Source organism: Pinus tabuliformis, chromosome 6 (genome assembly GCF_031772625.1).
Source record: "Pinus tabuliformis cultivar Carrire ecotype Pingquan chromosome 6, CPIR1, whole genome shotgun sequence".
Lineage (NCBI taxonomy): Eukaryota > Viridiplantae > Streptophyta > Pinopsida > Pinales > Pinaceae > Pinus > Pinus tabuliformis.
Genome location: NC_142292.1, coordinates 767,426,693 through 767,449,247, shown reverse-complemented (window position 1 = coordinate 767,449,247; position 22,555 = coordinate 767,426,693).

Here is a 22,555-nt window from a genome sequence, read left to right as displayed (position 1 = left end):
TAGACTTCATTGGAGAGATCAATCCACATTCCAGTGGCCAACACAGATGGATCTTAGTAGCCACTGACTACTTCACTAAGTGGATTGAAGCAATCCCTACCAGAAGCGCTGATCATAATGTGGTCATGAAGTTCTTGACAGGGCATATCTTCACCAGATTTGGTTGTCCACATAAATTAGTCACAGACAATGCAACAGCCTTCAGGGAAAAAGAATTGGTGGACATGCGTGGTTCAATGGGCATTAAACTGGTTCATTCCACTTCGTACTATCCTCAAGGAAATGGCCTAGTAGAATCTTCCAACAAGAGGATCATTTAAAAGCTGTTGGAAGACAACAAGAAGAATTGGGATTCTAAGCTCAAATATGCACTGTGGGCTGATAGAGTGACCACCAAAAAGTCCACAGGGAGTTCCACATTCAAGTTGGTATATGGCACTGAAGCTGTATTTCCAATTCAGTTAACTCTCCCCGTGGCAAAGTTCTTGCAAGAAGAGCAGACTGAGCAAGAAGACATGGAAAAAAGGATCACTGATCTAACATAGGTACATCAAATCAGAGAACGGCTGGTTGAAAGGTCAGTAGCACATCAGAAGAGAATCAAGGAAGTTTTCGACAGGAGGACAAAAACAGATTATTTTCAGGTTGGAGATTTGGTTCTTAAATGGGATGCACTGAAAGAGAAGAAAGGCAACCATGGGAAGTTTGATGCTTTATGGATAGGGCCTTTTATCATTTCTCAGATCCAAGGGAACAATACCTTCATACTGCAAAGTATGGAAGGGGAGACAGTTTTTGATGGCCCAGTTAATGGGCGTTTTCTGAAAATTTATGTTATTTAAGGTCTTTTGGCCTTAAAATTGTAAATATGTTGTTTTAGTATAGGCTCAGTTAGACTCCATGCCCAATGGAACACTAGGAAATTTTGCTAATTCATTTTCATAGGAAAGGCAATGATCTGTAGTTCTTGAGACCTCACAGGGAGGATCTCATCCCCAGAAGGAGCCAGTGTTAGCTCTGCTATATTCTCTAAAGCTGGAGGCCAACTTGGTCCTTGGTCGTGCTCAAAGAAAGGCTTATGGTGGTTGCCCTCACTTTCTCCTCTACCTCTCTCACCCTCCTTTTGTCCCTATTTCCCATGCCATTTTGTTGAAAATCATATTAAAGCCCTTTTCAAGCCTGGGCATTAACACACAAAACCTTATAAAACTATGACTCGCCAGACTCTGCGCCTCCATGAACCCACCGTCGTAACCTTGGTCGTTGATCTCCGCCACCCCTGATCCAACAGTTCTCCGCCGCATCCAACAAAAATCCACGTGATTTAATCCCCACCGTCCGATCATCTCTGCCGTGATTGGATGATGTTCGCTCTCCCCATTCCCATGAAGTGACAACACGTTAACGTGCGATGGAAAGCGGTTTCATTCCTCCCCCGTTGCCACGCGTCACCCTCTGAATGGTATCACACACCCTTGTACCTTTACCACCCATCATCCGAAAGCGGTGCGATCAATACCGCCTACCGACCAAAGCTGCTTTTCCCGCCCGTTAAACCCTGCGCATCTCCTCCGCCCAATGACTGTTGGATCTGCCCACCCGAGATCCAACAGCTCACGATCATCTTGCTCCTGCTTCCTCCCGATACCTTCCGCCGAGCGATCTCCGCCGTCTATCTGTTTGATCCAACGACTGATGTCCCTCCTCTGCCTTGCTCGTACATCTCCCATGCAATCCACTTGCCCTAATCATTCCGTGTGCCTGAAGGAAGAAGACGACCATCTACCAATACCCGGTGCATTTTCTCCTCAACCACTGCATTCAACAAACTGTATACCCGAGAAGAAGAAGGATAAGGCTCGAGCAGAAACTTACATTTAACAAGCATGGCATTTTATCTTATACGACACTCCAACCATCTCAGAGGATCGCAGAGCACCCGAGGAGATCAAATTCATCTGCTACAACAAGCAATTGCACTCATAGACTCCGTCAGACAGTTAAAGCGGTTGGTGGTCAATTATGACCTCTCCACACCTAGAATGGCCGAGTGCCTTTGTACTCAAACTCTATATATACGCAGAAACAATGTAGAAATTTTGAATAATTTAACACATATTCAACAGAGATTATCCTTATCATGTACTATTGCGGAATACATACACTATACATAAGCTCCTCTACGTTGATCATCAATATAGAAGCATCAATAACAATAAAACATCAAGAGCATTCACACATTAACACAGTATGTAACCCGGGGAAAGCATCTCGCTAAAAACCCCACACTATCTGTATATTAATGATTGAGACCATGTAACATTACAAAGTACAATGCTAATCACAAGCAATCCAGTACCAGCTCCACCTGTTACACAGAATACAGCTAAGATCTGATCTCCAAATCTATTCCACTGCTTGCCTGCCTCCACTGCTCAATACCTGCTCAAGAATGAATGAGAATGGTTTACCAAACTCGTATTTCACCTCCAAAGAATCACTCACAATGTGTAAGACGTGAGCGGAAGCTACAAACTGGGCAAATACATGAACAAACTCATTGGCATACTCAATCCCTTGATTGTGCAAGATTTGATGCACAACTATAGTCACAACTGATAGCAATATGATTCTCTAACACCTGGCCCTGCTGAACTGAACATGCACTGACATGCAACTGAGTCAACTGATGTATTCTATAGTTGTATTATGAGTTAATAATTAGTTTAACAACTCATCGTTAGTCTATCTGCAGTTACACTAACTACAACTAGTTTAACCAAGTCAAACTGAACACAACTCCATCAACTCCACAATCAACTCCACCAAACTCAACTGATTGAGTTCTAACTAAAGTCATGCATGCAACAACTCAACTGACTCATAAGAAAAGCGTACTTCCTTCTGACAGCTGCATGGGCCACATCTGTAGCTCAAATTGAAGTGCTCCAAGAGAATAAGATCAAGTTTATAGTCCAAATATTATTATGAGACAATAATATTTGACTTTTCTATTTTTGACAACTAGTCTAAAAATAGACTTTGATCACCCACACTGTGGTCACCCACACTTTGGTCACCCACATTGTGATCACTCACACTGTGATCAAAAATAGAACTTGCGCCATAATTTTCCTGCGGGCCCACTTAGTGAAGGCGACTCTTTTCACTAAGCTCCATCATCTTGTTGCAATCTCAACACTCCCTCTCGACAAGATATGGATTATCAACAACCCCTTTCCTGCCTTGGTGGTACTCGAATTTGCTCCTGGTGAGAGCCTTCGCCAGAATATCAGCATCCTGATCCTCCGTTGGAATATATGAAAGCAACATGATCCTCCGCTGCACACAATCTCTGATATGATGGTACCTGATGTCAATATGCTTAGATCTATCATGAAATACAAGATTAGCCGAGAGTTTAATGCAACTCTGGTTATCATAGTAAATCACAGTAGGATCCAAATGAGAATCGAACAAACCAACTAGGATCTTCCTCATCCATATAGCCTCGCATGCAACCAAACTTGCTGCCATATACTCGACCTCCGCTGAACTGAGTGCCACGGATCTCTGCTTCCTGCTGTACCAAGAAACTGCTGTCGATCCAATACTGAAGACCCCTCCTGATGTGCTCTTTCTGTCCGTTGGGCTCCCTGCCCAATCTGCATCCGTGAAGCCACATAGCTTCACCTCATCCTCCTGTCTATACCACAAACCATATCCCGATGTGCCTCTCAAGTAGCGCAATACATGCTTGCCCGCCTTCCAGAAGAGCTTGGTAGGCTTAACCATAGCTTGTGAAAGCTGGTTAACTGCATAGCATATATCAGGTCATGTATTGACCAAATACATCAGCGACCCCACCAACTGTCGATAAACAGTGGCATCCACTTCTTCTCCTGAAGTGGCATCCTCCTTCCTCCAACCTCCAGGAAGAGGAGTATCAACAGGCTTGCAACCATGCATGTTGAACTTCTCCAGTATCTCTCGAGCATAATTGCCCTAAGAAACAAACAGTCCACCACTGTGCTGCCATATTTCCAATCCTAGGAAATAGTGAAGGAGGCCCAAGTCCTTCATCTCAAACTCTGTAGCAAGATCCTTCTTGCATGACAGTATCAACAGCTCATCACCCGTTAGAATCAAATCATCAACATACAGTACAATGATAAGCAACTTACCCTCCACCACAATCTGGTATAGGTTAGGATCCGCCTCGCTCTTGGAGAATCCAAGTCCTGTGAAATAGCTGTCTATCCGTGTGTACCAAGTACGTGGTGCTTGCTTCAACCCATACAACGCTCTCTTGAGCCTGCACACATGCGACTCGTTGCTGAATACCTCAAAGCCTTCGGGCTGCTCAATGTACACCTCCTCCTCAATGACTCCATTGAGGAACACAGTCTTCACATCCATCTGATGAATGTGCCATCCCATCTGCGCTGAGAGAGCAAGAATCGTCCGTATGGAAGAATACCTTGTGACAGGTGCAAAGATCTCCTCATAATCGATCCCCTCTATCTGAGAAAAGCCTCGGGCAAAAAATCTTGCCTTGTACTTCTTCACACTCCTGTCAGCTGCCTGCTTGACCTTGTAGATCCATCTCGAACCCACCACTGATTTCCCTTCCGGTCTAGGAACAATCTCCCATGCACTGTTTCTGACAATAGAATCATACTCTTCCACCATGGCGTCTACCCATGCGGGATCCTCCACAGCTTCCTCGAAAGAGGATGGCTCAGTCACAACACACTTGCTCATCAGAGCCATGTATCCAGTGTACCGATCAGGTGACTGTCTCTGCCTGCGTTGGGCTGTAGGTGGTCCTACAACTTTCTCTGCATCTTGAGCCAGTCGCTCAGCTTCTGTCAAGCGCTTTCGCCCTCTGATGGTTGGCGCTGCATGAGTGGTCTCTTCCACTCCATGAACCTCGTCTTGTGGCTGATCCACATCCTGAAGCTCATCCTTAGGAACTAATAGCTCCTCATCTGCATGCAAGTGTAGCTCCCTCTCAAGCGAACACTTCATGGCTTTCTCCTCCTGAAATTTTATATCCCGTCGCACAACAGTTTTACCACTGTCTGGCAAATACACACGATAGTTGTGGGGCGTATCAGTGTACCCCACAAATATCCCAACCTTTGCGGTCGGCTCCAACTTCTTCCTGGCATCCTTCGTCACATGCATGTAAGCACCAAAAATCCTCAAATGAGAAAGATTAGGCTTCTTACCAGAATAAGTCTCCTCAGGTGTACTCATGCCAAGTACCCTATGAGAACAACGGTTCTGCACATAAACTGCTGTATTGCATGCTTCCGCCCACAAGTGAAGGGGTAGGCCCTGATCATGCAACATTGCCCGTGCAACACCCACAATCGTTCTGTTCTTCCGCTCAGCTACCCCATTCTGCTGTGGGTTATGGGGAGCTATGAGCTCTCTACGAATCCCTTTTGCCTTGCAGAAATCCTTGAACTCGTCCGAGATGTATTCACCACCATTATCGCTCCTAAGAGCCTTCACCTTCTTCCCCGACTCCTTCTCGACCAGTGCTTTGAATTCACAGAACTTTGAATATGTCTCGCTCTTCTTCTACATGAAGAAGATCCAACACTTACGAGAGAAATCATCAACAAAAATCACATAATACCTGTGTTTTGTTGTCGAAGCAACTGAGAAAGGTCCACACACGTCTGTGTGAATTCTCTCAAGTATCGTCGTGGCGCGACTATCCTTCTCGTGAAAGGTGGCTTTCAAAAACTTCCCCAAAGTACACCCCTTGCATTGATCTGACCGCGCAAGTGTGCCTTTAGTAAGCCCTGTAGTAATCTGCTGCAGTATCTTCAAGGCTCCATGGTGAAGGTGACCCAATCTCCTGTGCCACAACTCGCCATCATCCTGGCTCACCAATCCTTCTGCCTTGCCCACCATTGCTGCGCATCCATCTACATGCAACTGATAAAGGTTCCTCACTCGAACCCCTATCTTCCGGGTCTCACCAGTTGTCTTGCTGCGCAGGAAAGCCTTTCCCTCGCTGAAAACAACATCATACCCCTTTTCTTCTAACATCGCCACTGAGATGAGATTCTTCGTCAATCATGGAACATGCATGACTTCCTTCAATACGAAGGGTTTACCAGACTCCATCTCAAAGGAAATGGTACCGATACCGGTCACACTATATCTACCATCATCGCCCATCTCGATGTGCACTCCAAGATCTTTGTCCTCCAGATCGGAGAACAAATCTCTATCTCTCGTCATGTGAAAAGACGCACCACTGTACAAGAACCACACTGATCCCATCACACTTTAAACCAAGCATGCGATCAATGAAAAATCAAGCTCAAACTGTGAGGCTAGAGCCTCTCCTGCTGAAGATCCAGCAGCCTGCTTGTTCTTCTTCTTCTACGGACACTTAGTGGCATAGTGTCTGTGCTGGTGACAGTGAAAACACTTCTCCTTGGACATATCCTGCTTCTTGCCTTTCGCACCGGAATGAGAAGCTTTCTTGTTCTTCCCCTTCTTTGCTTTGGCAGCCAAAGCGCAATTCTCTTCATCAGATACCTTTGATGAAGATCCATTCTCACCTTTATTGTTACTGAGTTTATCCTTGAGCGCCAGGTCGCTCTTGCTTTGGAATAACATTCGCAATCTGTTGAAAGACATTTCAACAACACTGCTGCAAATTCGAATTCCACCAGCTCCAACTCAACTGCCTCGAATCTAAGATTTGTGAGAACACAATATTTCTCGTACAGAGATTGACTGTATGGGCATTCACCGGATATCTCACCTTCCAAAGGAAGGATGAATCCAGAGGCTACCTGGCCCGATTACAGACCATGCCTGAAGAAATAGAATGTAAACACTTCATGAATAGTAGATTTGATGATCAATCCTCGCTTGATATCCTATAAAAATCTCTTCTACAAATCAAGCAGCTCCGATACCATGTAGAAATTTTGAATAATTTAACACATATTCAACAGAGATTATCCTGATCATGTACTATTGCGGAATACATACACAATACATAAGCTCCTCTACGTTGATCATCAATATAGCAGCATCAATAACAATAAAACATCAAGAGCATTCACACATTAACACAGTATGTAACCCGGGGAAAGCATCTCGCTAAAAACCCCACACTATCTGTATATTAATGATTGAGACCATGTAACATTACAAAGTACAATGCTTATCACAAGCAATCCAGTACCAGCTCCACCTGTTACACACAATACAGCTAAGATCTGATCTCCAAATCTATTCCACTGCTTGCCTGCCTCCACTGCTCAATACCTGCTCAAGAATGAATGAGAATGGTCTTCCAAACTCGTATTTCACCTCCAAAGAATCACTCACAATGTGTAAGACGTGAGCAGAAGCTACAAACTGGGAAAATACATGAGCAAACTCATTGGCATACTCAATCCCTTGATTGTGCAAGATCTGATGCACAATTATAGTCACAACTGATAGCAATCTGATTCTCTAACACCTGTCCCTGCTGAACTAAACATGCACTGACATGTAACTAAGTTAACTGATGTATTCTATAGATTATGAGTTAATAATTAGTTTAACAACTCATCATTAGACTATCTGCAGTTAGACTAACTACAACTAGTTTAACCAAGTCAAACTGAACACAACTCCATCAACTCCACAATCAACTCCACCAAACTCAACTGATTGAGTTCTAACTGAAGTCATGCATGCAACAACTCAACTGACTCATAAGAAAAGCGTACTTCCTTCTGACAGCTGCATGGGCCACATCTGTAGCTCAAACTGAAGTGCTCCAAGAGAATAAGATCAAGTTTATAGTCCAAATATTATTATGAGACAATAATATTTGACTTTTCTATTTTTTGACAACTAGTCTAAAAATAGACTTTGATCACCCACACTGTGGCCACCCACACTTTGGTCACCCACATTGTGATCACTCACACTGTGATAAAAAATATAACTTGCGCCATAATTTGCCTGCGGGCCCACTTAGTGAAGGCGACTCTTTTCACTAAGCTCCATCATCTTGTTGCAATCTCAACAAACAAGATGTAATCAGGGTTGATGGTTGATGTTTTGATGTAAGGTTCAACCGTTGGAGATTGTAACTATTTTGATACTTGCAACATCTCCTCTTCATTTTCAGCTAATACAAGCTTCTTTTGCTATTAATTGCTCACTTTTCATGTATCTTCTTTTCCAAGATGTGCTTGATATGTTGTATTTCTGAGCTCTTGATATTTAGCATTAGAGAAGTTGTCATCCTATATCTGTGCTAAAGTCTTGCCTGTATCAGTGAATGAGTTATTCAGGTTTCTTTTCACCGAATGCTAGAGAGCTATCATCCTGTTTGTGTATTAGGTAATTAGATTTACAGACTTCTTTACTGGTTGCAGCCGACCATCACAGGGTCCTGTGCATCTGCTAGTGTGATCAGTATTCTCCATATTCACCCAATCCTTAAAAATGTGAGTAATTGGTGGTCTAAAGCCTTGTATTCTGGGGGTGTTCACGCATGTCTGGGGTCAAGCAAAGTAGAAGTGGTTATCATTCCTTCCATTCACCCATTTGCAACAATAAGTTGAATTTGTAATGTTCCCGAGCATCTCTGAGCTACAACCTAGGAGAGTTTCTTGGGGTGATAACAACACCCATCACTAACAATAATTCCCATTTTATTATACAAAGTTCTAATCCAAAATCTCCCTCGACAATACCATTTCCCCTAGAAACATCCTACTTGTCTTTTTCAAACATTTTTTTACACCTGCATCACTCAACTTGATTACATAAATCAAATTCCTGGTCAATCCTAAGATGTTCAAAATGCTAGGGAGTGTTATAATCCTTCCACTGATGAGCTTCAATTTAAATTTTCCTTGTCATATGATTTTGGCTATCAAGTCATCTCCTAATAAAATATTACCATGATCATACCTTTCATACTCACAAAACCACTCCATGTGGGGAGTCATATGAAAGGATGCACCCAAGTCAACCAACCATGCCTCATGATATACATGTATACTTGAAGAAGCCAAATACATATCCTATCCTTTACCTAAGAAGGTTTTTGCTTCCACAGAGGAAGCACCATCATATCCCTTCCCTTACTCAGTAAGTTTTGGATCTACAATATTTTTTATAATGTCCTTCTTTTCCATATTTCCAACATACCTTTATAAATGTTCCTAGAGATTTGGATACCCCACTAGAGGACTTATTTTTGTTTCTATTATGGGAGCATCCTCTTACAGATAAGGAATCTCCATTTTGAATTTCCATGTTTTTCCATCTCATCTCTTTCAACAACAAGAATGAAACTGTATCATCACTACTTAAGGTAGTTGCATTACTATCTATGGAAAAATCCAAACTACCCCATGAATTTGGTAGAGAACACAATAAACTAATGAAATTATTGTCATCTAAAGTCTTAATATCAATATATAATAGCTTCCTTATCACTGTATTGATGGTGTTCAAGTGTTATTTCACTGAGTCTCCATCCTTCATCTTCAGGTTATACAACTTATTTCATAAGAACAATTTGTTCACCAGGGACTTAAACTAATACAAAGTCCCTAATTTGTCCCACAATGCCTTCACTATAGCTTCTCTTCAAACATTCAACAATATTGAATTTGAGAGACACAATCATATTGTGCTTTTTTCCTTTTGATCTAACTTGGTCCATTTTCCCATTAATATTATCGTTGGTTTAGTACCTAGATCTATTATAATCCACCGATCTTTGTCTACCAACATATCTTCCATCTTGATGTTCCATAACTGAAAACTTTTCCCATTTAATTTCTTGATATCTATCTTTGCATTGCTCACCATTTCCTTTCACCACAAAAATTGATTATGTAGATCTCCCATTATAAGAGGGTCTACCACAATTCTTGGGCAAAAATACTTAGCCACAGAGGCATCCCCTTGAAACCAAAACTACTTTGACACCAAATGTAGGTTTTAATATTGCATACATAATTCCTGCAAATATATTCTCAATATAAAATGAAAAAGGTTCAATAACACATGCACACAATTTGCGTAGATATTTAACCATGGAAACCTAAAACTGGGAAAACTAGATTGATTTTTCTATATCTCTCAATGATTACATAGCTCATATAAAATTCCCTCTTAAAAGAAGGTTGTCCTCTAGGGAAAAAAATCCCTAACCTAACTTCTGCCATTAGATCTACGACTTAGTGATGATTGATCCAAATTGACTATGAAATTACAATATTTTACTAAGACAAAATTCCAATTTTTTTCTTTAGGGGTGTTACCCCTTAAAGACCCTATTTTGGGGGGGATTGGTGGAAAAATTTATATAGGAGGGCAGACCACCTCGTTAGGTACATGAATAATCATGCAAATAATATAACACATATTTAACATAAAGGAGGTTGTCCCTTTAAAGTGACATGTTGTTTTTAATTAAATCATTATCATTCTCAAAGCATGGAAATTATTATTCTTTTTATTTTATGCTATATGGATCTTTTAGTCGACAAATACATTTGGTATTAGTATAGAAAATCATTGGTTGGGCTCTTTCAAACTAGTCATATTACTATTTTCACTATAATTTCAGAGTTATGATGTCATATGCAAATTGAGATTTTGTCTATCCCTAAAGCTATACTTAAATAAGTGGTTTTAGTAATATAATCATACATAAGGATCCAAAACTCCAAATTCTATACTTAAATAAATGGTTTTAGTAATATAATCATATATAAAGATCAAAAACTTCAAATTCTGTGTCACTTGTAACTTTGGATAAAAAACACAAAATAGTGTTTGAATTATTAAAATAGTATTGGTGAAGTAGCAGTGTGTAAAACTTTACTCTCCTAAAATTATATTAAAAAAATAATAAGTTATGAAAATTTCCCTCTCTCTTTCTTTTAGAATATCCAAATTACATGGGAACAAAGACAACATAAATAGGACATTTCATTCTACATGTTATAGAAATTTAAAAAGCAAAGCTTCCTCTAAGTTGGATAGTATGTTCAAGGTTGACTAATAGACGAGGACCCAAATATAGGCTTTAAAAAGTGTGTAAAGTTATTATAAGTTTTAAATGGAAGCTCAATTTTTGTTGATTAAAGGGGGTTAGAAATACGACCCATATAAGAATATAGATGTATCAATTTTATTACATTTTTTTGTTTGAGAAGGATCATTATCATGGCGAGAAGTAAGGTTGTCTATATAAAGATAAGAAAAGTGGAAGAATATGGTATGAAAAGTTATAATTTTTTTTTTATCAAGTATAAGAACCTTTAAATAAAAGATGAAAATTATAAATAAAATAACCTATATAAAGATAAGCAAAGTGGACGAATATGCTCAGGAAAATTATGGAATTTTTTTTATCAAGTAGGAGAACCTTTAAATAAAAGATGAAAATTATAAATATAATATATTTAATTATAAATAACGACAATTAATCAAGTTTTTAAAGAAAGACTTGTTTAAAATGGTATTTTGCATGTTAATCTCTTATGTAATGGGATTTTATGTTGTTATTGTAATATTGTCATTGTTGTTATTGATAGACTTAAGTTTAAATTCCAAATAATTTCATTTTAGTCCTCGGGCTAAGAAAAAGATTAAAAAGAAATCAACCCTCTCTTAGCCCGAGGGTTAAAATGAAGTTGTTGGGGATTTGAATTTGGAAAAGGAAGATAATAACCATTCTACTTGAAACAATCCTAATTGACTAAAAATTTTGGGCATTGGGTACTACCCAAGGAAGAAAGTCACCTCAAGTCACTTCTCTCTCATTCCAAAGGAAAGAGAGAGGTTACCGGTATTAGGCCAACCCTTAGTATAAACTCACTTAATAGCACACCATAGTTACTTTATTCCAGAGTGTAAACATGTCAACTTACAAGACTTTAACTTGGGTAACAAATCTTACACCCAGCTACCTAAGCTAAACTCAATTGATAAATGTATATCATTGCATATTCTTTATATATTTATAATATATAAATTATTTAATTCATTACATAATTAAAATTTACAATAAATTTAATTATTTTGGCATGTAAATTTTGGAATAGAACTTTTATAATTTTAATTTAATTATGAATAATTATGAAGTGGATGGTAGGGATTTAACCTCCATGGAATATTCTAAAAGATTCATAGTCGTATACAAAAATAAAAATTTGAGATTTGTCTCCAAATTAGTTATGCTCTTTTTGTACTTTTAAGTAGATTAATTAAGTGGAAAACATTTAAACATATGCTATTTTTTAAATGAGTTATGATTTTTTAAACATGTGGTATAGATAAGCCATAAAATTGAACCAATGGTATAGTGACAAAGCCTATTTATAAATTAAAAATCTTCTTCCGTACTTTTTATAATTTATATACGTTTAATTTATATATTATTAATAATAATGTAAATCAAAATTATAATTTAATTAATTTATATATTTTTTAATTATAATTTAATGACATAATATTTATAATAAATTAAATGTTTTGATACTAGATTGATATTTATCATTGTTTACTAATTATTTAATTTCTATAACTACCCTAATTATATTATAAAATATTTCTAATTATTTATAAACCTACATTAATTATATTATAAAACATTTATAAAATTTATTACTTAAATGCTCCTCTCCTATGAAATAATTTTTTAATAAGATATGTGTTTGTGGAAAAACATGCCACAATTGTCTCACATGAGTAGGTATCCTCTTGGTATCAATCCTTTCAATGATTTTGACTTTAATGACATACTTATAAGTTAGAAATGAATGCTTAATATTATATGAATCTCATTTCTTTTTATGTACCCCTTTTAAACCCATTAAAAAAATCTCATTTCTTTTTATGTACACCTTTTAAACCAATTTAATTAATTATGTTTTATTACACCTTTTAAACAAATTTAGTCATGTAAAGATAATATTAAAGTGATCTGATCAATTATTAATATATCAAACATCATAAATATATGAAACATTCTCAGAGCACAATAACAATATGTGAAGTTTTAAACAATCTCATTTAAGTATTTTTAAAAAGCACAATATTATGGATGTTTTCTTTTTATGACAAATGCACAATAGATTGCTTGCTTTTTATGATAAATTTCATTCCTTGCATGTAAGGATATATTAAAAAATAATTATAAAAGTCATTATCATACAAAGAGATATTAAAAAAACATTATCACTTATGATACAAGTCATTCTCATAAAGCAGAACGATCATATGTGAAATTCAAACAATCTCTTGAAGTATTTTTATAAAGCACAATATTATGGAGGTTTTCTTTTATGATAAATTTCATTTGTTGCATGCAAGGAGATATAAAGAATGCATTATCAATTAAATTTTACATTTATACATTAAAGCAAGTATATGATAATATGGATGGTAAGGTTAAGAGGACATCAGAACATGCGATGTGATTAAGGAATATCAATTTTATATTGGGGATAATTATCGTGATTAAGGAATATTAATTTTGTATGGGTGATAATTATTAATATGATAGTGAAATTTAATTTTTTCTTTTTCTTATTTTTAATTATGTTTTTGGTTGTTATTTTATTTTTATTATGAGAATTTGATGATATATTTTTTGGGATATTTTTATTTTTAGTTATTTGAAATGTAGTTTTAAATGTATAAATAAATTTTAATATAGTTAAGTTATGTAAATTTAACAACTCAAATATGTCATTTCAATAAATTTTAACTTGATTTCAGGATTCATTGAAAAATATAGTTTATGAAGGAAAAAAAACATAAAATATTTAAATTGCACTTTAACATAACATGTCATTTTTTCAACATTATTTTAATTTATTTTATAAAACATTGAGGGAGAGAAGGGTTACTTTTTAATGCCAAATGCATGTATTTCTATGTTTAATTGCCATAATCTTTCAATGAAATTAAACTTATAAATACATCCATTTTTATGGTATAATTGATGTCAATTTCAGAAGATTACTTTACTTCGTCACATTTAGATTTTCTTCACAAATATACTTGAATTCTTCAAACTTAATTTTGTTTTTTGTTTTTTCATTTTTAAATTAGACATAGAGAGGGAAAGCATGATGATATTGATTAAACATTCAATATTGCTATTGTTTCAAATTTATGAAGTTATTATTGTAATTTCTTTCTAAAAATAAATATAATAAATAATTTTATAATTATAAGTTTTTAAATAAAAATTCTTAATTTTGAATTGAAATTTTTAATATTTTAATATTTTAATAACATTTTTATAATTAAAATATTAATATTTATTAAAATAAAAATAAAATTATATATACTTAAAAAATATAACAATTTTCAAATCATTAAAAAATAAAACAATACAAATTTTTCAAACCATTAAAAACGAAGTTTTTATTTTTAAGTGGTTAACCCTAATGAATTTTATAACTTTTTTTATCCCGATTTTATATACCTTAAAAATTGGGTCTTTAAACAATTAAACCAAAAGAAATTCATTAAAAAAATATAAAATCTACAAAAATAATGTAACAATGTAACATTAGTGCAGATAAAATGAAAAGTGATATATTTAAATGTTGGTTTAAGCCTAAAAGGTTAATTTTTTTGATTTAAATGAAATATATTTATCATAAAATATATATTTTATATAAAAAATGTTTTTAAAAGAAATACAAAACTAATTCTTAACTTAAAAAACTCCACTAAATTTAAACCTATAAATTCTAAATAAACTATATATTAAATTTAATTAATTAGAATCAATTAAATTAACCCATTATAACATATTTACAATCAACTATATAAAATTAAAATAATAAAATCAAATAAATTCTATAAAAAATAAAAAATAATATATAAATATATTCATACATCACTATTTAAATTATAAAATCAGATATATTTTATAATAAATATATAAATATATTCATACACCAATATATCAATATTTAAATGGTAAGGAAAAATGTTACACATATGCTATACATATTTATCAAAATCCATTAATAAAAAATATATATATTTTTTTTAAATTATTGTAAAATAAAATAAATTAAAAATTTATTATCTCTTTTACCATAATATATATTTAAATAAAAAAATACAAATTACAACACAATTAAAAATTAAAAATATCATCAAATATATACTTGAAAAATTAATATAATATAAATTACCAAAATAATTTACAAAATTAACTTAAATTACAATCTAATTTCTATAAATTTGGAATATATATAAATTACCAAAATAATTTACAAAATTAACTTATAATTACAATCTAATTTCTATAAATTTTAAATATATTCAAATTCCTTAATGAAACTCTTATTCTATCTTATCATATTTATTATTTCCTTCAACCACGATTCCATTCTCATTTACAAGCAAGACAATATCATCATGGGGCTGTTTGGCAAGACAATACTTATTTCTAAAGTTTGGAGAGTACTATATCATCATGTGGGAGAGTAGTTGGCTAAAGAATATTCGAAGGTATTCAATATAATTTAGTTATTATCAATGATATTATTACTGGTTACACTGCTATGGGTATCCATGTTTATAGTATATTGCGATTATTTATTTTGATTTCTCATATAATTAGTTAGCCTACTCTCCATATCATCATGGGTATGAGTAGTTAGGTTACATAGTTATTTTTATTTTTTAGGTGAGGAAAAACACTGTATTTATATATAAGGATATAAAACAATACATCTGTCCAGAAATATTTTGTCATATACATATGTGCTCATATCATCTTGTGATCTGCCATCTGATTCTAGACATTCTAATATACCTCCCTATACAAATATACTTGTAACAATTAATTGTAAATAAAACATATAAACTGCAACATATTTAAAGACCCATATTTCTCACAGCGTATACATATCGACTGTGATCTCATATAATAAACCTTTCATTCCAAAATAACAAAAAGTCCATGCACAAACCGTCTTTAGGCAAAATAAAAGAGCTAGATCAGTGATATTGACCCATCCATGTGATATGTTATCCCGGGAGTGGGAAAATCCTCGCATCCAGTGTGTTGTCGCCCAACTTTATCTCAATATGCATCCCGTCCAGTGCATCCAGTAGTCCCATCTTTGACATCTTGTCCGCATTTTGGTTGTATTCCCTCCCAATGTGCTAAATCATTGAGTCTTTGAGGGTGTCCCAAATTATCCCAATCTGTCTGAGCCATCCATGTAGTTGTGGTTGGTTTATTTTGTTATTGCCCTGAATATGATCAATGATAGATAGAGAGTCCCCAAATATATGGATGGAGGGGATGTCCAGGTATGATGAGAACCAAAGGAGTCCCCATAATGCAATAACTTCAGCCTTCATATTTGTACCTCTGCCAGCACCCCAATGTACCCAAAATTCTTGTTCCCTCGATATTCTGATCCAGAAACCACATCCACATATACCCCTTTGTGCCACACCATCAAAGAAACCGATAGGGTATACATTCCTTGGGCCAGGCTTCCTACTATTAGTCCGCCTTGGGTCCCCTGTTGTTGTCATAAGTATAGTTATACCATCCAATAATGTAGTCCATTACCTGTGTTTCATGTTCCCTATAATTTTCAAAGATAATCTTATTGCGCCATCTCCATATTTCCCAAAAGAAATTTAATGGGATAGTCCTCCATTGTGTTTTTTGTTTGCTCCACCAACACAAACAGTCCGTGATGTTTAAATATTGGTTGTGTGGAAAACCAATGTCACGTGCAATGCAACACTAGATCTTCATAGAAATCGGGCATCTCAGAAATATGTGGTCATTATTTTCCACTACTTCCCTACACAATACACATACCCCCAGCCTCTACCATTTCCTCTTTTGTAGATTTTTCTATGTCAAGTTCTTGTTTTTCCAAACAAGCCATAGAAATAAAATGATCTTAATAGGAATTCTAGATTTCCAAAATTTGTAAAACCAACATAACTCATTATTGTGTGCCCCTTGTTTGCAAAAAGTGTTATAGATGTCTGCCACTACTATGCCTCCTTCCTTCATTTTTCCAAGCCAAGTAATTTGATCCCCGCTAACCTCCCATCTAATACCTACCAATTTCATCTCACACCAAATCAACTCCCATTCCTGTGCTATCGGGCTTTTCAGTCCCATCTCATCCGGTCTTAACCCACGTAGTTATTTATTCATTTCATGGTAGCTTAACTTCTAATTGTAGTGCCACAACCTGTCTTGGTCATTAAATCGCTAAGGCAATTTCCCATGTGAAGAGGTTACCCGTAAATCCATCTCTTCCTCACGAAAATTGAATGCACCCATTTAAGCTTTGAAATTAGGCAAGTCCTTGGGCCAATAAAATTTTGGAGAAGGGAACTTGACCCAATATTAAACCATTAAGTAGCTCTACATGAGGCCCAAATTCGAGCTGCAATGATTTTGCCATTCCAAATTAGAGTTTTCCTAGTCAAATTTAAACGTGGGATTAGCCTAGGGGTTGCAACAAAATTCAATTTCGATCAATGTCTAGGTTGAGATGGCTACTACATGGCCAGATATAAATATAAATTGATAGATAATGATGATCTTCTAAAAATGATGATGCACAACAATGATGTGTAAAATGAGCAACTTTCACTATGATATCAAAACTCCGCCAAGAGGTCAATGATACCATCTATTCAGTCCATTGTACACTTGCATCAATCCTAGGAGACTAGCTTCACGATAGGCCAAGTTTATATTTGAGATCTAGACATTCGAATTACAAGTACAGATAACTAGGCAACATGTTTAGTATGAAATTGGTCTGATGTAGTTTTGAGAATACAATTTTGACTTTTCTTTTATTTACAAGTTTTATTGAATATTTTAAAATAACTCACAGTTATAATTATGAACAATTGTTTTCCTTTTTATCACTTGGGAAACTAGACCAACGACATAAGAAAATGAATTTTAACAAAAAAATAATAAGATCATCCCTGTCATAAGCCTACTACAACGATCATGATAACTAAAACAAAGTAAATGCATGCTAACAGTATAAAAGCAATGGTGTTGCGTATAGAAGATAATGAAAAAAACCATAGAAAGGAACAATTGAAGGAAATTTGATAGTACTGTTGAAGCCATGTTGACATGGAGACGTCAATTAGAGTTGCAGGTCCTAGTGAAGCAAGTCCTTTTCCTCTAAGGAGGATGGCTTTGAGATGTCCCAATCACACGACTAAATCATGGTGCTCCATAGCCATGTTTTGATTCTCTGCTATAATGTCATTGAGTTGCATAGAGATCCCCTTACAGGCTTCATGGCTGTCTACTAGCACTTGGCCCAAGAAGGCTTTCATGTGCCGGTAAATCTCTACTGTACAAAGGTATTGATTCTACTTGCCGTGGGTGTGTTATGGGTTAGGGAGACATAAAAAAACTGAGGCAATAATCTCATCATTTTTGAAATCATTTCAGTCTACCATGTCTACAGTAGTGCCATGATATACGTTCCTCTAGATAGGGCCAAAAGTGTTGGCATGAAATATCCTTGTCATAATGAAGGCTCTATATCGGGCCTTGACATTGTCATCACCTCAGTTTGTAGAGCCTCTGTGGCCCTGCATTTTCTCCCAGGGCATGCTGGGATGGTGAAACAAAGTAAGAAAGGATACAAGTTTGGGGAGCAAAAGAAATGACATAAAAGAGAAAGGTTTAAGACTTCAACAAAGAGGACAAGGGAAACTCAGCAAGGAGGGGTCTCAGGGGCCACAAATTCGTGGAGAGTGGAAACTAATGTGAAATGAAAAAGGAGGTGGCCATAAGGAGAAGAGGAGCATGGAAAAGGTCGCAAAATGGGCTTGAACAAAACACAGGGGAGGGAGAGGAGACCAGCGAAAAGAGGTCCGAGGAAACTTCAAAAAATCTTATGCATATAAATAGAAAACACTAATGCACCTAGAGTGAATGCTGAGTTAACATAATTCCTGATAATTGATAGAGCCAATGCTAGAAAAATCATAGAAAGTCGTTATCTCTAGTTGGGCCTCATATGGCCAGCCTATTCTAGATGTGTTAAGGACAATAGAGTGAAATTATCATTGAGGAGGTTGATTATTAATGCCAAACTAGCTGGAGTGTGCCAAGACTAGCCAGTGATTAAGGAACCACTGTTATCATCCACAAATCGTACCACTAGAGTTGGGACTGCGCTGCAGAACCAAGGCTCTTATTGGGCCCTAACATTGCTTGCGCCTTGGTTTGTAGAGCCTCTATGACTCTGCATGTGTTCTTGGGGCATGCTGGGATGGCAGAACAAAGCAAGAAAGGATACATGATTGTGAAGCAAGAGCAATAGCATAAAAGAGAAAGGTTTAAGTCTTCAACCAAGAGGACAAGAGAAACCAAGCAGGGAGGGGTCCTAGGGGCCACAAAGTCGTGGAGGGTGGAAACCAATGTGAAACAAATAAGGAGATGGCCACAGGGAAAAGAAGAACATGGAAAAGGTCACCAAGCAGGCTTGAATATAACACAGGGGAGGGTTGAAGATCGCATACCACATATAACACATTTAATTATATGTGCATTCATGTTTATTTTAGAAATTAAGTGTCATTCTTAGAATTTATTTTATTACAGATATTACGTTTTAGGATTTAATTACAAAGAATATTCTTCTTTGTCATTATTTAATAAAAAATTGTAATTAAATTTATTAATTCACTGAATTTATAATTATTTATATTATTATTATTTGTTTTAATTATATGATTTTTAATTATAAAACTATTAATATTTATTAATTATTTAATTATATAGACATATTAAATAAATATAATTTTATTGTCAACTATCCTAAAACAAAACGACAATTAAATTAAAAGCTTAATTGATTTAGCCATCATTACTAAATATTTTTCCTATTAAAAAATGATGAAATTAAATCTTTTCGATGCCCTTAAGATTAAGCCTAATATATTAAATCGCTTTTTATTGATGTGTGACTGGATTATGGCTGATAGCGACTCCTCAATAACCCCAAACCATAATTACCTTAAGAAAACAATCAAATACATTAGTCAAATAGGTATTTATTCAAAATCATAATTTTGTTACCAACCATCATGCGACACAATGCTTGACAATCTAACGCACGGATTAAAGCATGCTCCAAAAACACACATACAAGGTAACACAACATGGGGCTATCATTGCATGGATGTTGCCATGCTTTTGAAAAAAAAAAATAGAAGTATACGAATAATACTTAACTAATAAAATAAAATTAAAACAATTAATTAATATGTTAATTATTTCACTTAATTGCGTACGAGTAAGATGTATTAAATTTCGTCAAATCCAAACATTTTTAAGTAAAAAATTTAAAACAAAATGAATATATATATAATTGTCTAAATTGTATTTTTGCATCATATATATAGCGTGCACAAATTTGTAATTTCAAAATATCTTTCTTGAATAGAGAAAAATATATCTAAACAAAAGCATATTGTAAAATACTGAAAGTAGTTTTTACTTTTAAAATTGTTTTTTTTCAATAATTGTTTAATCTGATTTATATATAATATTTTAAAACCAATATATAATATATACACAATTAATGTTAATTTTTTTTATATACAGGTGCATATGTATTTTATTCGCACATTAAAATATTTTTTTGTTCTTTGTATTCAAGTTTTTATGATCCATAATGAATTAAGCAAAGTCTTTCGGTAGAAATCACATAAGAGAATTTCTTTTGGTCTAGGCGTTTCGAACCAACAAGTGTGGTTCATCATTAGGACCAGATGATGAACCACACTTGTTGGTTTGAAAGGCGTCGCCCAAAAAATTCTCTTATGTGATTTCCATTGAAAGACTTTGCTTAATGTTTTTATGTTATTAATCTAAGTATACATCAATATTATTTTGTATGAAAATATTTTATTGATAACCCATATTAATTTTTATTGTTATTATCAATATTTTTAAAGTCACATTAATTTTATATTAAAAATTGAAAAAGTTACACATATCCCTCACATTATTCTGATTAGGAAGTACTTGATCTTTTTTATTTTATATTTTAACTTTCAATTACTTTTTTCCTTTTTACATTGAATAATTTGTTATATATAATACTAGCACAACCACATTTACCAATGTAGTTGATATACCACTATAGGATAGAAGTATATCCACCACCCACCACATTAATAACTATTAGGTGTATTTTGTTAACGGCTAATATTTATGATTATTAATAACTATATAAATAATAATAGACATATTATTTTTTATTTATATAATTATACTTATTATATTAACATTATTTTGTATATTACCCGGATGCGGGTGACAATTGGACTCATTTGGGAACTTGCGATGGGGGGCAGCTGTTGTCCTAAGGCGGTTTGTCAGGACGGTATAATAAATCGTCCCTGCCAAGCATTAACGCAGGTAAGTCTTGAAACGATAGCTCTGCAGAAGGGGGATGGCCTCAAGCGAGGCAAATTGAATTCCATGTACGCTAATTCGTGGAGTCTTGGCTCTGCTGCATCCAGAATGTTCAGCACCGCGTCCTATTTATTCAAGCTTATGAACCAGGTAAGTCATTTGAGGTCTTTTGGTAGGAGGTTGTCTGAGTATGGTAAGGAGCCGAACGCTGGCGGTGGGGGTAGCTGTAAAGGCCTAACCTCCGCTCAGACCGCGCGTTCTTGGCTCTCGTTCGAGGAAGGATTGGTAAGGAATCAAAATTGGGTTATCGCTGCTATTGAGGAGGATCCAAGTGCTAATTTCAAGACTCTGAGTCCTGAATTTCCGCCTTCTACTGTTTGTAAAGTGAGTTATCCCCTGCTTATGGCGCCGAGACAGCGAGGAGTCCCAAGGCGTGGAGGGGTATGGGGAATACGGCGTCGGCAAGAGGCTCAGGCAAGAGCAATTCCGCCGATTGCCATGTTGGAGCCACCGTCTTCTCCTTCAGAGGAGTCGGACCCCTTAGACAGTCAGGTTCATACTTCTCGCTGCACTTTTCGATGTCGGAGAAACCAGTCTCGTATCTCTTTGCTGATAACGGTCATTGCGACGGAGGAGGAGGAAGACTCGGATAGTCAGGAAGAGGTTGATAGGGAGCAGAAGCCAATTGATCAAGCTCGGGTACCAGCAGTAGATGAAAATATTGACAATCAAACTCCTGATGATGTCAACCTTATGGAGCCTGTATCTGGCTTGGGTTCGCCTCAGCAACTGGATCATGCGCCTCAGCATCCTGTTCGCTTCAGTAATCAGCTCACCAACCGTCTGGAGACGAATGAAGAGGCTATCAAGCCGGGAACTGACAACACTGAAGAGGCTATCAAGCCTTCGAAGGTTTAATCTATGTTTCTTCTGCCGCTTAATGAACCTGTTTTGGAATTCTGAAGGGACACCTTCCGGTTTAGAAGGGCCCAGCTGTCTGTTTTCTGGTAGTGAGCCCTCAAGAATTCTCAGTTCTTCAAGAATCCTGAAGTTAATGGGCCCTCT